This window comes from Choloepus didactylus, chromosome 1 (assembly GCF_015220235.1).
Source record: "Choloepus didactylus isolate mChoDid1 chromosome 1, mChoDid1.pri, whole genome shotgun sequence".
Classification (NCBI taxonomy): Eukaryota; Metazoa; Chordata; class Mammalia; order Pilosa; family Megalonychidae; genus Choloepus; species Choloepus didactylus.
This window is the reverse complement of record NC_051307.1, coordinates 12137104-12153561: the sequence shown is the minus strand read 5'-3', so window position 1 is coordinate 12153561 and position 16458 is coordinate 12137104. Positions and strand designations below refer to the sequence as shown.

The following is a 16458-nucleotide window of genomic DNA, read 5'->3' as shown; positions in this document are numbered from 1 at the left end:
ATGTGAACTTCATTTCTCACGTATATTTTCCTAGGCTTCTTTTCATCTTTTTGGTATTTCATTATCTGTTTTGGGTTTTCCCCAGACTTTTCCCTACCCCTATCCTCTTTAACACATCAAAAAATGTACTTTATTCTGCCACCTTAGTAGGGGCATCAAATAATAGAAAAGAAACTGATCATTCAAAGGGATCCTGACTGCCCTACCATTAGATTCAGAGTAGTCTATCTGCACAGACCTCCACAGGTGAGGCTGAGCAGCACTTGGGTAATTCAATGGGTGAGCACAGTCTTTCAAGAAACACCTACTTAATACCTATTATGCACCAAACATTGTGTGTTCACTGAGCCTCCAGGAAAACAATAAGAAATTCTGGTTCTCGAGGAATTTACATCTGTTGGGAATGATGGACTAGGACAGAAGTGGACACATGTTGCAGAAGGAAGCCCAGGAAATGCAGGATGTGATGTGGTCACTCATTTGCTAGATGGTGAGGGATGGGCATTCCATCCCATGTTGGGCATTGCGAGTGGAGAGAGCAGCACAAGCAAAGGCATGTAAATGTCAAAGGACATAGGGGGATGGAGACAGGGACATTTCAAGGTGGCTGGACTGGCAATGGGAAAGAGTGGCAAAAGTGAAACCTAGAAATATTTGTTGAAAATAGATTGTGAAAGCTTTGGTGTGTCATACCAAGGAGTTTGGATTTCTCCTATATTGAAAGGAGGGCATGGTGAGCTTTCAGTCTGGAGAGGGACTCAATGAGCATACAAACAGCTATAATAGGAAATGTAAGATAATATAGGCCATAGGAAGAGTGTGAGCAGGAAGAGCAGAGAGGCGAGTGGGAACCTTTTCAATTGAGGAGAACTTGGGGGGACTTCAGGAAAAGATGGCCTTTGAACATAAAAAGATGAGCAGAACTTAGACTGTTAGTGATGAGGAAGGGTGTCCCAATCAGAGCAAAGACACAGGTTGATGAATGTGTGGAATGTTCAGAAAGGAGCGTGGGACCTGTGGGGTTTGAGCAGAGACCACCTGAAGGCTACAGTAGAAGACAAGCTGGAAAGTTAGACTGGAATCAAATTGTGAAGGCTTTTGAAAGCTTGTTAAGGAGGTTGTTCTGAAGGCAACAGAAAGTCTGCTGTATTGTTGTCTTAGAAGTTCACCTTTGCAACACTGGATTGCGTGTGGAGAGAGACTAGATGAGGAGACCAGTCCAGAAGCCACTGCAAAATCCCAGGCGAGCAATGAAGCTGGGCATCCACCTGGACCGTATCTCCAGCCTGCCTCCCTTGCAGTTGGGTGTGCCCATGAGGAACGTGAGCCAATGTGATGTGCTCCACTGCCAGACATGCCCACCACAGTGACCTCTGAAGCTCAGTGAAGGCAGCTGAGCCTCCATCAGCCCAAATCCTGAATGGCTGGTTAAGTGGACAGGGCCACCCTGAGGGCCAGCTTAGCACCCAGTACTGTTACATAATAGAAAAATAACCATCCATTGGTTTTGTGTCATTTTATACTTTGGGATCTATTTGCTAGAGCAGTTTCCTACCTTAACTAACATCAGCCTCAACTAAGATGGCAGCAGTGGAATGGGAAGAGGCAGCATCAAGAGACTTTGCAGAAAGTGACCCTAAAGACATTGCTATCAATTGTAAGTGCAACGTGGGCATGAAGAGTCAAATACGGCACCAAAATTTCCATCCCAGCTGAAGGGGACAGTTGTACGGCCATTAATGTGAAAGAGTGACCACAGAAGGAGAAGGTTTAGAGGAAGACAATGAGATCCATTTGGGATGCTGGAGAATCTGTGGGAGAGCCAGGTGAAACTGTCCAGTGGGCAATTAGAATTACAGGTGGAGCTGAGTCCTGGGAGAACTAACAGCCAGCCTCCAGAATAGCAGTGCTGCCAAGGAATCCTCCTTCTGCACTTTTCTAGCACTGAATAGAAATGTTGCAAACACACAGATTATTTTAATCAATAATTTTAAATATTATGGTAACCTTTTAAGCTGAACATCAAAAGAGTGATGAATGGTAAAATGTTATGGGTTAAAATATATATATATATATATATATATATATATATATATATATATATATATCCACCACTTTAATCTTAATAAACTCCTAAGTAGTTACTATCACTTTCCCCTTTACAAATAAACTGAAGCCAGAGAGGTTAAGTCACTTGCTCAAGGTCACACAGCTGATGGTGAAGCTCAAGGTCATGCAGCAATGGTGATGCTGTTATGGCCCCAGCTGGCTGATGGTAGCATCCGAGCTCTTCCCTGCCACATGACACTATGCATGGCAGACCGCTCATCCTCAGAAAGCACTGACTCCCCAAGAGCAACAAATGCCAATCAGGCAAAGTAATAATCCTTGGCTTATACAACACTCTTAATTTTTCAAAGCATGTCCACAAGTCACATCTCATTTCCTCCAAAGGAGATTGGGGCACATGCCATTCAAAGGTTTAGGAAGGAGAACTGAGTACCTTTGCAGAGAAGATGTAAAGTGTCACTCTTGAGAGAACATGCTTACTGCCTACTCCTTCTCCTTCTCATCTTGGATCTTCATGAGCTTAGGAGGCTGGCAATGGGGTGAGAAGCAAAGTACAATGGGGGAGAAGGTAGAAATGGGTCATTTCAGTTGCTTTGGTCTTGGGATGGATTGCAGGATCCTCCTCATTTGTAAAGAGCCCTTGCTGAGAAAGGGACCTCACAAGAGGCTGCTGACGCCGACCTTCCCATCCATCTTCCACTTCCAGGCTGTTCTATCACATGCTTCACTCTGGAGTTTGAGGTCAGGCTGAAACGCAGGCTCTGCCACAACTTAGTGAATGTTCAAGTACCAAGAGACTAAACCAGAGCAGCAGGATGACACTTGGGAAGAGCCTAGGACTTGGAAAATTGTGAATCCCCAAATGGTGAATACAAGGTGCCATCTTGTCTCTGTGTTATTATTAAAATACTCCAAGCTGTTTCAAAAATGAAGAGTCTGGAGTGCTTCTGGGCAGTTTCTGATACCATCTGCTGGAAGCTCTGCAGGACTCCAGTGCCCTGAGCTTCTCCTCTGATGGTCCATGCTCAGCATCTCCCTGACACTCACCCCTAGCCCCCCAGGGGAGCCACGGCACTGTGGCCTTTATTCCAGGGTGCACAGTCGGTCTCAGGCCCCTCCCAGAATTTCATAGCACGTGTTCTCCCCTCCCAACCCCCTGCCAGCTACAGCCCTTATTCTTAAGTCTCAGTTCCCATCATGCCCTCCTTGCAGTGCTCATCTTCCTTGGAGACTGTCAGAAAATTCCATTCACAGAAGATACACAAACTCATAGGGCTGGCAGTCATGGGCATTTTTGGAAAGCTGTCCAGGGAAGATCCACTGATTCAAGCCCTTCATTTTGCTGATGGGGAGACTGGCCAAGAAGCTTACAAGAGTTGCCCAAAGTCACTCTGGACAAAGAGTGAATGAAGCCTGATCACCCCTCCCTCAATTCAACAGGGATGCTAAACAGCATTTGGTTATGATCAGGTCAAAGCAAAGGACAGTTGGTGAAGCAGGAGCACAGATGCAGAGATGGGACATCTTGAGATATGTTAATGGGGACACTGAGCAAGCAGTTCAATTGGCCAGACATAAGGCAGATGAAAAAGAATGATGGCTGAGAACCCAAGATGGTGGCTAGGTGAGACAGGGCAAAAAAACACCTCCATGGAAAATACTAGATAAAAGCCAGAAAGTGACCCAGAACACCAGTTCCCAGCGATGCACCAGCTGGACAAGGTCTGCTAAATCCACAGGGACTGTGCACTTGGTGAAATCGGGAGTCTGCATTCTGAAACAAGTGAGTGAGCCTGCTGAATATCCGGCAGCCACGCTGCAGTGTGGGGAAACCGTGGGTTGGCGTTTGGAGACGGACTAGTTCCTTTATAAAAAAAAAGACCCGGGAGCAGCTGCGGTTAAGACAGTGAGAACCGCGCAGTGAAACACGGCAGGAGCAGACTGTGCCAACGTCTCGGTGTCTGGCATGGAGGATAGCCTGCTGCTGATTGTCTCAGGGCCAGGGGGGGCAGAGGGCAGCCAAAAGGAGAAAAAAACCACACCCCTTGTAGCCATCTCCCCGGCGGGCGGGGGATGCTCCTGCCCAGACCCGACCCACAGCCCAGAGCCATGCCAAGAAACCCAATGTGACAGGGAGTCTTTCCCACAGCACCGTGCACACACCACAATATTGACCGTGGTCAGTGGTCTTTGGTGCACCCACAGCTGGTTGTCCCGGAGCTGGGAAGGCAGAGCTGTGTGAGGAGCAGGAGATTAACACACACCATTCAGCCATCTTTACAGCAGACTGGGAGTGCCCCTGCATGGCCCAGCGGCCCAGGGCTTCCCTGGCTGACTGGCGTGCACTTGTGATGTGGCACAGCCTTCCCTCAGCAGAGGTCCTGGAAGAGCACGGCTGAGGAGGGAACCCACTCAGAAATCCCAGGGACCCTATGCAAATGCCGGGGACTTGTGGGTCAGCGGCAGAGACAATCTGTGACAAGACTGAAATGAAGGCTTAGACTCTTGCAACAGCCTTAAACCTCTGGGAACACCTGGGAGGTTTGATTATTAAAGTTGCCCTGCCTCCCTAACCACCCAAACACACGACCCTCATTCAGGGCAGACAGGACCAACAACACACCCAAACTTAGTGCACCAATTGCACCCCACAAGAATCAGATCCCCACACACCACAAAGACAAAGTTGGGGAGAAGTGACTTGAGGGGAATAGGTGACTCACAGACACCATCTGCTGGTTAGTTAGAGAAAGTGTATGCCACCAAGCTGCAGATCTGACAAATTAGAGATCAGTATTTTTTATATCTAGAAAGAATCCTATTAAGTAAAGCAAATGCCAAGAGGCCAAAACAACAGAAAATCTTAAAGCATGTGATAAAACCAGATGATATGGAGAACCCAAACCCAAACACCCAAATCAAAAGATCAGAAGAGACACAGTACTTGGTGCAATTAATCAAAGAATTAAGGACAAACAATGAGAGCATGGCACAGGATATAAAGGACATGAAGAAGACCCTAGAAGAGCATAAAGAAGAAATTGCAAGTGGAAATTAAAAAAATAGAAGATCTTATGGAAATAAAAGAAACTGTTGGCCAAATTAAAAAGACTCTGAATACTCATAATACAAGAATAGAGGAAGATGAACAACTACTCAGCATCCTGGAGGACCACAGAATGGAAAATGAAAGAACAAAAGAAAGAATGGGGAAAAATATCAAAATGGATCTCAGGGATATGGCAGATAAAACATCCAAATTTAAGAATCGTTGGTGTCCCAGAAAGGGAAGAGAAGGGTAAAGGTCTAGAAAGAGTATTCAAAGAAATCATTGGGGAAAACATCCCAAACCTTCTACGCAATATAAATACACAAAGCATAAATGCCCAGTGAACTCCAAATAGAATAAATCCAAATAAACCCACTCCAAGACATATTCTGATCAGACTCTCAAATACTGAAGAGAAGGAGCAAGTTCTGAAAGCAGCAAGAGAAAAGCAATTCACCACATACAAAGGAAACAACGTAAGACTGAGTAGTGACTACTCAGCGGCCACCATGGAAGTGAGAAGGCAGTGGCATGACATATTTAAAATTCTGAGAGAGAAAAATTTCCAACCAGGAATACTTTATCCAGCAAAAGTCTCCTTCAAATTTGAGGGAGAGCTTAAATTTTTCACAGATAAACAAATGCTGAGAGATTTTGCTAATAAAAGACCTGCCCTATGTCAGATACTAAAAGGAGCCCTACTGACAGAGAAACCAAGAAAGGAGAGAGAGAGAGAGAGAAATTTAACAGACATATATAGAACATTACATCCCAGATCACCAGGACACACATTGTTCTATAGTGATCACAGATCTTTCTCCAGAATAGACCATATGCTGGGACATAAAACAAGCCTCAATAAATTAAAAAAAAAAAAAATTGAATTTATTGAAAGCACATTCTCTGACCACAATGGAATACAAATAGAAGACAATAACCATCAGAGACTTAGAAAACTCACAAACAACCGAAGGGTAAAAATGAGGGGGAGATGAAAACATTCCCAGATAATCAAAAGCTGAAGGGCAGGCGGGGCAAGATGGCAGATTGGTGAGCTGTATGTTTTAGTTACTCCTCCAGGAAAGTAGGTAAAAAGCCAGGAACTGCATGGACTGGACACCACAGAGCAATCTGTCTTTGGGCATACTTCATACAACACTCATGAAAACGTGGAACTGCTGAGATCAGCGAGATCTGTAAGTTTTTGCGGCCAGGGGACCCGCGCCCCTCCCTGCCAGGCTCAGTCCCGGGGGAGGAGGGGCTGTCAGCTCCAGGAAGGAGAAGGGAGAATTGCAGTGGCTGCTCTTATCGGAAACTCATTCTACTGATTCAAACTCCAACCATAGATAGACTGAGACCAGACACCAGAGACTCTGAGAGCAGCCAGCCCAGCAGAGAGGAGACAGGCATAGAAAAAAAACAACACGAAAAACTCCAAAATAAAAGCAGAGGATTTTTGGAGTTCTGGTGAACACAGAAAGGGGAAGGGCGGAGATCAGGCCTTGAGGCGCATATGCAAATCCCGAAGCAAGGCTGATCTCTCTGCCCTGTGCACCTTTCCTTAATGGCCCTGGTTGCTTTGTCTATTAGCATTTCAATAACCCATTAGATCTCTGAGGAGGGCCGTTTTTTTGTTGTTGTTGTTGTTGTTTTTTAAATCCTTTTTGCTTTTTCTAAAACAATTACTCTAAGAAGCTCAATACAGAAAGCTTCAAAGAATTGAAATTTGGGCACGTCAAGTCAAGAGCAGAACTAAGAGAGCTCTGAGACAAAAGGCAATAATCCAGTGGCTGAGAAAATTCACTAAACAACACAACTTCCCAAGAAAAGGGGGGTGTCCGCTCACAGCCACCATCCTGGTGGACAGGAAACACTCCTGCCCATCGCCAGCCCCATAGCCCAGAGCTGCCCCAGACAACCCAGTGTGACGGAAGTGCTTCAAATAACAGGCACACACCACAAAACTGGGCGTGGACATTAGCCTTCCCTGCAACCTCAGCTGAATGTCCCAGAGCTGGGAAGGGGGAGCAGTGTGAATTAACAGAGCCCCATTCAGCCATCATTTGAGCAGACTGGGAGCCTCCCAACACAGCCCAGCAGCCCAGAACTGCCCTGGGGGGACGGCACTCACCTGTGACATAGCACAGTCATCCCTCAACAGAGGACCCGGGGTGCACGGCCTGGAAGAGGGGCCCACTTGCAAGTCTCAGGAGCCATACGCCAATACCAAAGACTTGTGGGTCAGTGGCAGAGACAAACTGTGGCAGGACTGAACTGAAGGATTAGACTATTGCAGTAGCTTTAAAACTCTAGGATCATCAGGGAGATTTGATTGTTAGGGCCAACCCCCTCCCCGACTGCCCAGAAACACGCCCCACATACAGGGCAGGCAACACCAACTACACACGCAAGCTTGGTACACCAATTGGGCCCCACAAGACTCACTCCCCCACTCACCAAAAAGGCTAAGCAGGGGAGAGCTGTTTTGTGGAGAACAGGTAGCTCGTGGACGCCACCTGCTGGTTAGTTAGAGAAAGTGTACTCCACGAAGCTGTAGACCTGATAAATTAGAGATAAGGACTTCAACTGGTCTACAAACCCTAAAAGAACCCTATCAAGTTCAGCAAATGCCACGAAGCCAAAAACAACAGAAAATTATAAAGCATATGAAAAAACCAGACGATATGGATAACCCAAGCCCAAGCACCCAAATCAAAAGACCAGAAGAGACACACCTAGAGCAGCTACTCAAAGAACTAAAGATGAACAATGAGACCATAGTACGGGATATGAAGGAAATCAAGAAGACCCTAGAAGAGCATAAAGAAGACATTGCAAGACTAAATAAAAAAATGGATGATCTTATGGAAATTAAAGAAACTGTTGACCAAATTAAAAAGATTCTGGACACTCATAGTACAAGACTAGAGGAAGTTGAACAACGAATCAGTGACCTGGAAGATGACAGAATGGAAAATGAAAGCATAAAAGAAAGAATGGGGAAAAAAATTGAAAAACTCGAAATGGACCTCAGGGATATGATAGATAATATGAAACATCCGAATATAAGACTCATTGGTGTCCCAGAAGGGGAAGAAAAGGGTAAAGGTCTAGGAAGAGTATTCAAAGAAATTGTTGGGGAAAACTTCCCAAATCTTCTAAACAACATAAATACACAAATCATAAATGCTCAGCGAACTCCAAATAGAATAAATCCAAATAAACCCACTCCAAGACATATTCTGATCAGACTCTCAAATACTGAAGAGAAGGAGCAAGTTCTGAAAGCAGCAAGAGAAAAGCAATTCACCACATACAAAGGAAACAGCATAAGACTAAGTAGTGACTACTCAGCAGCCACCATGGAGGCGAGAAGGCAGTGGCACGATATATTTAAAATTCGGAGTGAGAGGAATTTCCAGCCAAGAATACTTTATCCAGCAAAGCTCTCCTTCAAATTTGAGGGAGAGCTTAAATTTTTCACAGACAAAGAAATGCTGAGAGAATTTCCTAACAAGAGACCTGCCCTACTGGAGATACTAAAGGGAGCCCTACAGACAGAGAAACAAAGGCAGGACAGAGAGACTTGGAGAAAGGTTCAGTACTAAAGAGATTCGGTATGGGTACAATAAAGGATATTAATAGAGAGAGGGAAAAATATGGCAAACATAATCCAAAGGATAAGATGGCCGATTCAAGAAATGCCTTCACGGTTTTAACGTTGAATGTAAATGGATTAAACTCCCCAATTAAAAGATATAGATTCGCAGAATGGATCAAAAAAAATGAACCATCAATATGTTGCATACAAGAGACTCATCTTAGACACAGGGACACAAAGAAACTGAAAGTGAAAGGATGGAAAAAAATGTTTCATGCAAGCTACAGCCAAAAGAAAGCAGGTGTAGCAATATTAATCTCAGATAAAATAGACTTCAAATGCAGGGATGTTTTGAGAGACAAAGAAGGCCACTACATACTAATAAAAGGGGCAATTCAGCAAGAAGAAATAACAATCGTAAATGTCTATGCACCCAATCAAGGTGCCACAAAATACATGAGAGAAACACTGGCAAAACTAAAGGAAGCAATTGATGTTTCCACAATAATTGTGGGAGACTTCAACACATCACTCTCTCCTATAGATAGATCAACCAGACAGAAGACCAATAAGGAAATTGAAAACCTAAACAATCTGATAAATGAATTAGATTTAACAGACATCTACAGGACATTACATCCCAAATCACCAGGATACACATACTTTTCTAGTGCTCACGGAACTTTCTCCAGAATAGATCATATGCTGGGACATAAAACAAGCCTCAATAAATTTAAAAAGATTGAAATTATTCAGAGCACATTCTCTGACCACAATGGAATACAATTAGAAGTCAATAACCATCAGAGACTTAGAAAATTCACAAATACCTGCAGGTTAAACAACACACTCTAAACAATCAGTGGGTTAAAGAAGAAATAGCAAGAGAAATTGCTAAATATATAGAGACGAATGAAAATGAGAACACAACATACCAAAACCTATGGGATGCAGCAAAAGCAGTGCTAAGGGGGAAATTTATAGCACTAAACGCATATATTAAAAAGGAAGAAAGAGCCAAAATCAAAGAACTAATGGATCAACTGAAGAAGCTAGAAAATGAACAGCAAACCAATCCTAAACCAAGTAGAAGAAAAGAAATAACAAGGATTAAAGCAGAAATAAATGACATAGAGAACAAAAAAACAATAGAGAGGATAAATATCACCAAAAGTTGGTTCTTTGAGAAGATCAACAAGATTGACAAGCCCCTAGCTAAACTGACAAAATCAAAAAGAGAGAAGACCCATATAAACAAAATAATGAATGAAAAAGGTGACATAACTGCAGATCCTGAAGAAATTAAAAAAATTATAAGAGGATATTATGAACAACTGTATGGCAACAAACTGGATAATGTAGAAGAAATGGACAATTTCCTGGAAACATATGAACAACCTAGACTGACCAGAGAAGAAATAGAAGACCTCAACCAACCCATCACAAGCAAAGAGATCCAATCAGTCATCAAAAATCTTCCCACAAATAAATGCCCAGGGCCAGATGGCTTCACAGGGGAATTCTACCAAACTTTCCAGAAAGAACTGACACCAATCTTACTCAAACTCTTTCAAAACATTGAATAAAATGGAACACTACCTAACTCATTTTATGAAGCTAACATCAATCTAATACCAAAACCAGGCAAAGATGCTACAAAAAAGGAAAACTACCGGCCAATCTCCCTAATGAATATAGATGCAAAAATCCTCAACAAAATACTTGCAAATCGAATCCAAAGACACATTAAAAAAATCATACACCATGACCAAGTGGGGTTCATTCCAGGCATGCAAGGATGGTTCAACATAAGAAAAACAATCAATGTATTACAACACATTAAAAACTCGAAAGGGAAAAATCAATTGATCATCTCAATAGATGCTGAAAAAGCATTTGACAAAATCCAACATCCCTTTTTGATAAAAACACTTCAAAAGGTAGGAATTGAAGGAAACTTCCTCAACATGATAAAGAGCATATATGAAAAACCCACAGCCAGCATAGTACTCAATGGTGAGAGACTGAAAGCTTTCCCTCTAAGATCAGGAACAAGACAAGGATGCCCGCTGTCACCACTGTTATTCAACATTGTGCTGGAAGTGCTAGCCAGGGCAATCCGGCAAGACAAAGAAATAAAAGGCATCCAAATTGGAAAAGAAGAAGTAAAACTGTCATTGTTTGCAGATGATATGATCTTATATCTAGAAAACCCTGAGAAATCAACGATACACCTACTAGAGCTAATAAACAAATTTAGCAAAGTAGCGGGATACAAGATTAATGCACATAAGTCAGTCATGTTTCTATATGCTAGAAATGAACAAACTGAAGAGACACTCAAGAAAAAGATACCATTTTCAATAGCAACTAAAAAAATCAAGTACCTAGGAATAAACTTAACCAAAGAGGTAAAAGACCTATACAAAGAAAACTACATAACTCTACTAAAAGAAATAGAAGGGGACCTTAAAAGATGGAAAAATATTCCATGTTCATGGATAGGAAGGCTAAATGTCATTAAGATGTCAATTCTACCCAAACTCATCTACAGATTCAATGCAATCCCAATCAAAATTCCAACAACCTACTTTGCAGACTTGGAAAAGCTAGTTATCAAATTTATTTGGAAAGGGAAGATGCCTCGAATTGCTAAAGACACTCTAAAAAAGAAAAACAAAGTGGGAGGACTTACACTCCCTGACTTTGAAGCTTATTATAAAGCCACAGTTGCCAAAACAGCATGGTACTGGCACAAAGATAGACATATAGATCAATGGAATCGAATTGAGAATTCAGAGATAGACCCTCAGATCTATGGCCGACTGATCTTTGATAAGGCCCCCAAAGTCACCGAACTGAGCCATAATGGTCTTTTCAACAAATGGGGCTGGGAGAGTTGGATATCCATATCCAAAAGAATGAAAGAGGACCCCTACCTCACCCCCTACACAAAAATTAACTCAAAATGGACCAAAGATCTCAATATAAAAGAAAGTACCATAAAACTCCTAGAAGATAATGTAGGAAAACATCTTCAAGACCTTGTATTAGGAGGCCACTTCCTAGACTTTACACCCAAAGCACAAGCAACAAAAGAGAAAATAGATAAATGGGAACTCCTCAAGCTTAGAAGTTTCTGCACCTCAAAGGAATTTCTCAAAAAGGTAAAGAGGCAGCCAACTCAATGGGAAAAAATTTTTGGAAACCATGTATCTGACAAAAGACTGATATCTTGCATATACAAAGAAATCCTACAACTCAATGACAATAGTACAGACAGCCCAATTATAAAATGGGCAAAAGATATGAAAAGACAGTTCTCTGAAGAGGAAATACAAATGGCCAAGAAACACATGAAAAAATGTTCAGCTTCACTAGCTATTAGAGAGATGCAAATTAAGACCACAATGAGATACCATCTAACACCGGTTAGAATGGCTGCCATTAAACAAACAGGAAACTACAAATGCTGGAGGGGATGTGGAGAAATTGGAACTCTTATTCATTGTTGGTGGGACTGTATAATGGTTCAGCCACTCTGGAAGTCAGTCTGGCAGTTCCTTAGAAAACTAGATATAGAGCTACCATTCGATCCAGCGATTGCACTTCTCGGTATATACCCGGAAGATCGGAAAGCAGTGACACGAACAGATATCTGCACGCCAATGTTCATAGCAGCATTATTCACAATTGCCAAGAGATGGAAACAACCCAAATGTCCTTCAACAGATGAGTGGATAAATAAAATGTGGTATATACACACGATGGAATACTACGTGGCAGTAAGAAGGAACGATCTGGTGAAACATATGACAACATGGATGAACCTTGAAGACATAATGCTGAGCGAAATAAGCCAGGCACAAAAAGAGAAATATTATATGCTACCACTAATGTGAACTTTGAAAAATGTAAAACAAATGGTTTATAATGTAGAATGTAGGGGAACTAGCAGTAGAGAGCAATTAAGGAAGGGGGAACAATAATCCAAGAAGAACAGATAAGCTATTTAACGTTCTGGGGATGCCCAGAAATGACTATGGTCTGTTAATTTCTGATGGATGTAGTAGGAACAAGTTCACTGAAATGTTGCTATATTATGTAACTTTCTTGGGGTAAAGTAGGAACATGTTGGAAGTTAAGCAGTTATCTTAGGTTAGTTGTCTTTTTCTTACTCCCTTGCTATGGTCTCTTTGAAATGTTCTTTTATTGTATGTTTGTTTTCTTTTTAACTTTTTTTTTTCATACAGTTGATTTGAAAAAAGAAGGGAAAGTTAAAAAAAAAAAAAAAAAAAAAAGAAAAAAGACAAACAAGGAAAAAAAAAAAAAAAAGATGTAGTGCCCCCTTGAGGAGCCTGTGGAGAATGCAGGGGTATTCGCCTACCCCACCTCCATGGTTGCTAACATGACCACAGACATAGGGGACTGGTGGTTTGATGGGTTGAGCCCTCTACCATAAGTTTTACCCTTGGGAAGACGGTTGCTGCAAAGGAGAGGCTAGGCCTCCCTGTATTTGTGCCTAAGAGTCTCCTCCTGAATGCCTCTTTGTTGCTCAGATGTGGCCCTCTCTCTCTGGCTAAGCCAACTTGAAAGGTGAAATCACTGCCCTCCCCCCTACGTGGGATCAGACACCCAGGGAAGTGAATCTCCCTGGCAACGTGGAATATGACTCCCGGGGAGGAATGTAGACCCGGCATCGTGGGATGGAGAACATCTTCTTGACCAAAAGGGGGATGTGAAAGGAAATGAAATAAGCTTCAGTGGCAGAGAGATTCCAAAACGAGCCGAGAGATCACTCTGGTGGGCACTCTTACGCACACTTTAGACAACCTTTTTTAGGTTCTAAAGAATTGGGGTAGCTGGTGGTGGATACCTGAAACTATTAAACTACAACCCAGAACCCATGAATCTCGAAGACAGTTGTATAAAAATGTAGCTTATGAGGGGTGACAGTGGGATTGGGAATGCCATAAGGACCAAACTCCACTTTGTCTAGTTTATGGATGGATGTGTAGAAAAGTAGGGGAAGCAAACAAACAGACAAAGGTACCTAGTGTTCTTTTTTACTTCAATTGCTCTTTTTCACTCTAATTATTATTCTTGTTATTTTTGTGTGTGTGCTAATGAAGGTGTCAGGGATTGATTTAGGTGATGAATGTACAACTATGTAATGGTACTGTAAACAATCGAAAGTACAATTTGTTTTGTATGACTGCGTGGTATGTGAATATATCTCAATAAAATGATGATTAAAAAAAAAAAAAAAAAAAAAAAGCTGAAGGGCTTCATCACCAGTTGATCAGTCCTATAAGAAATGCTGAAGGGAATTGAGCAGACAGAAAGGAAGGGACACTAAACAATTGACTGAAACCACGTGAAGAAATAAAGACTTGCAGTAAAGATCACATGGTAAATATAAATACCAATACTACTGTATTTTTTATTTGTACTCCACTATTTACTTCCTACAGGATCTAAAAATACGTAAACAGTAATGATAAATCAGTGGCTTTGGACTCAATGTAAAATATGTAATTTTTGACAAGAACTTCATAAAGGTGGGGGAATAGAGGAGTATAGGAACATAGTTTATGTGTCCTATTGAAGTTAAGTTGGTATCAAAGAAAAACAAGATTGTTATAGATTTAAGAGGTTAAATTTAAGCCCCAAGGTAAATACAAAGAACGTAACAGAGAATATGACCATAGAGATGAAAAGTAGAGTATGGGTTACGAGAACTGGGGGAAGGGGCAATGGGGAGTTAAGAAATGAGTGTAGGGTTTCTGTTCGGGGTGAAGGGAAATTTCTAGTAATGGATGGTGGGAAGGTGTTAGCATTGCAACATTCCACATGGGATTAACCCCACTAATGGAATGCTAGGGAGGGGTTGGAATGTGAAGATTTAGGCTGTATATATGTTTCCACAATTGAAAAACAAAAAAAACAGTCTAAACAGATAATGACAATTAAATGCCAAGGATGATCCTGGATGGGATCTGAGGGTGGAGGAGAGGAGAGTCAAAGGGACACAGTTGGGACATAAGAAAGGAAAAAAAAAGAAACATAGAATGTAAGCTTTGTGTCAATGTTGAATTTCTTGAACTTCTTAGCTGCGCTTAATGGGATTGTGTAAAAGAATGTTCTTGTTCATGGGAAATGTATATGTGAATTATATTGTTTGTTCAAGGATGTGTGCAGCTTGCTCTCATATGTTCAGAAGACAGAGCAATAGATGATGGATGATAGGGAAGGAGGGAGGGAGGGAGGGAAAGAAAGAAATGGTGTGGCAGGATGTTAAAGTTGGTGGATCAGGGTATCAGGGAAGGGGGGGTCGGGGTATGCTGGAGTTCTGTATATGGGGTTTGTATTGTTTTTGCAACTGTTCCTGTAAGTTTGAATTTATTTCAAAATAAAATTAAAAAAAAAAAAGAAAAAGAATGACGAGACACAGATTTAAACAACTGGTTTCCTTATAGCTATTCTTTGAAAATAATTAATCACTAATGACATTAATATGTATACAGAGATGTAAGTCCCATCACTTTTTATTCTAGCTTATTGCAGTTTCAAGTACTCTCTACCCCAAGAACAGTGGGAGGGATTCAAGTTTTACTAAGCATAGGAGGTAGATATCATTTAAAGAAGAATTTCCCGATTACCGAAGTGCTTCATAAAAGGCATGAGCTGCTGACAAAGTAATGAGCTTCCCGTTGCTAGATGCATTCAAGCAGGGGTGGGATGACCAGCTGACAGGGGGGTCAAAGAGAAGGTTTCTGTTTTGGCAGGAGGTTGGATGGGAGGACATTTAAGCATGACAGTTTGTGGTCTTTCCAGCAAGAACTAAGGATCCACCTGGGATTTGAATCCCAGCTCTGCCCCTACTAGCTGGGCGACCTGGGGCAATTTAGCTAGGCTGGGTCCCCATTTCCTCCATGGTAAAATGGGGGTAAATAGTGCTGAGTTCTCAGGACTACTGTGAGGATTAAGTGATTTCCTCCATACTGAGTCTGAAACAGCATCAATGCTTCATCAACGTTGGCCATTGTTCTCGTGACGGTGCTATTGGACTCGACTTTTCATCCTCTTTCATTCTCAGGCATCACAGGAGCCCGAATAAGTAGGTGTCACCTGTGGTAGGTTGAATCCTATACCCCCAAAACACATGCTCTTATTTTAATCCCCACTCCTGTGGGTGGGAACCCACTGTAAATAGGACCTCTTGAAGATGTCATTTTTAGTTAAAGTGTAGCCTTCCATGTTACCAGAGGCCTTATGCAGAGAACCCCACAGGAAGAGGCTGGAAGTCAGCGGAAACCTGGACTATAAAGGAGAGGACATAGTCATGGGGCAGGAAGCAGGGATTCACGGTGAGGAACCCCAAAGATTGCCAGCAGCCAGCTCCAGAACACTACAGATTTCAGGGAGAAAGCAAGCCTGGCTGATATCTTGATTTTGGACTTTCACCTTCGAAACTGTGAGCCAGTAAATCCCTGTTGTTAAGCCAAACCAGTTGGTGGTATTGGTGATCACAGCTCTGGAAAACTAAGACACCACTGAAGTGCACTACACAGCATACGCCTCCCTCCAGGCACGGACCCTGCACGACAGGCCCTGTTCCCTTCTAATGGTGCTTTTTTCTTCCTTTTTTTATCAAAATGTTTTTCTACCCTCAGCCCTTTGAAAAACACTTCTGGTGGGGAGGATGGAAAATCAGAGAGGGGACCCTTCCTGCATT

The 16458-nt window shown here is 42.2% G+C and overlaps 1 pseudogene; it reads left to right on the top strand.

Annotated features, from left to right (window-relative positions):
- Window positions 1-1250: 1250 nt before the first annotated feature.
- The window catches only part of LOC119543219, a 74552-nt pseudogene continuing 59344 nt past the window's right edge, over window positions 1251-16458 (top strand).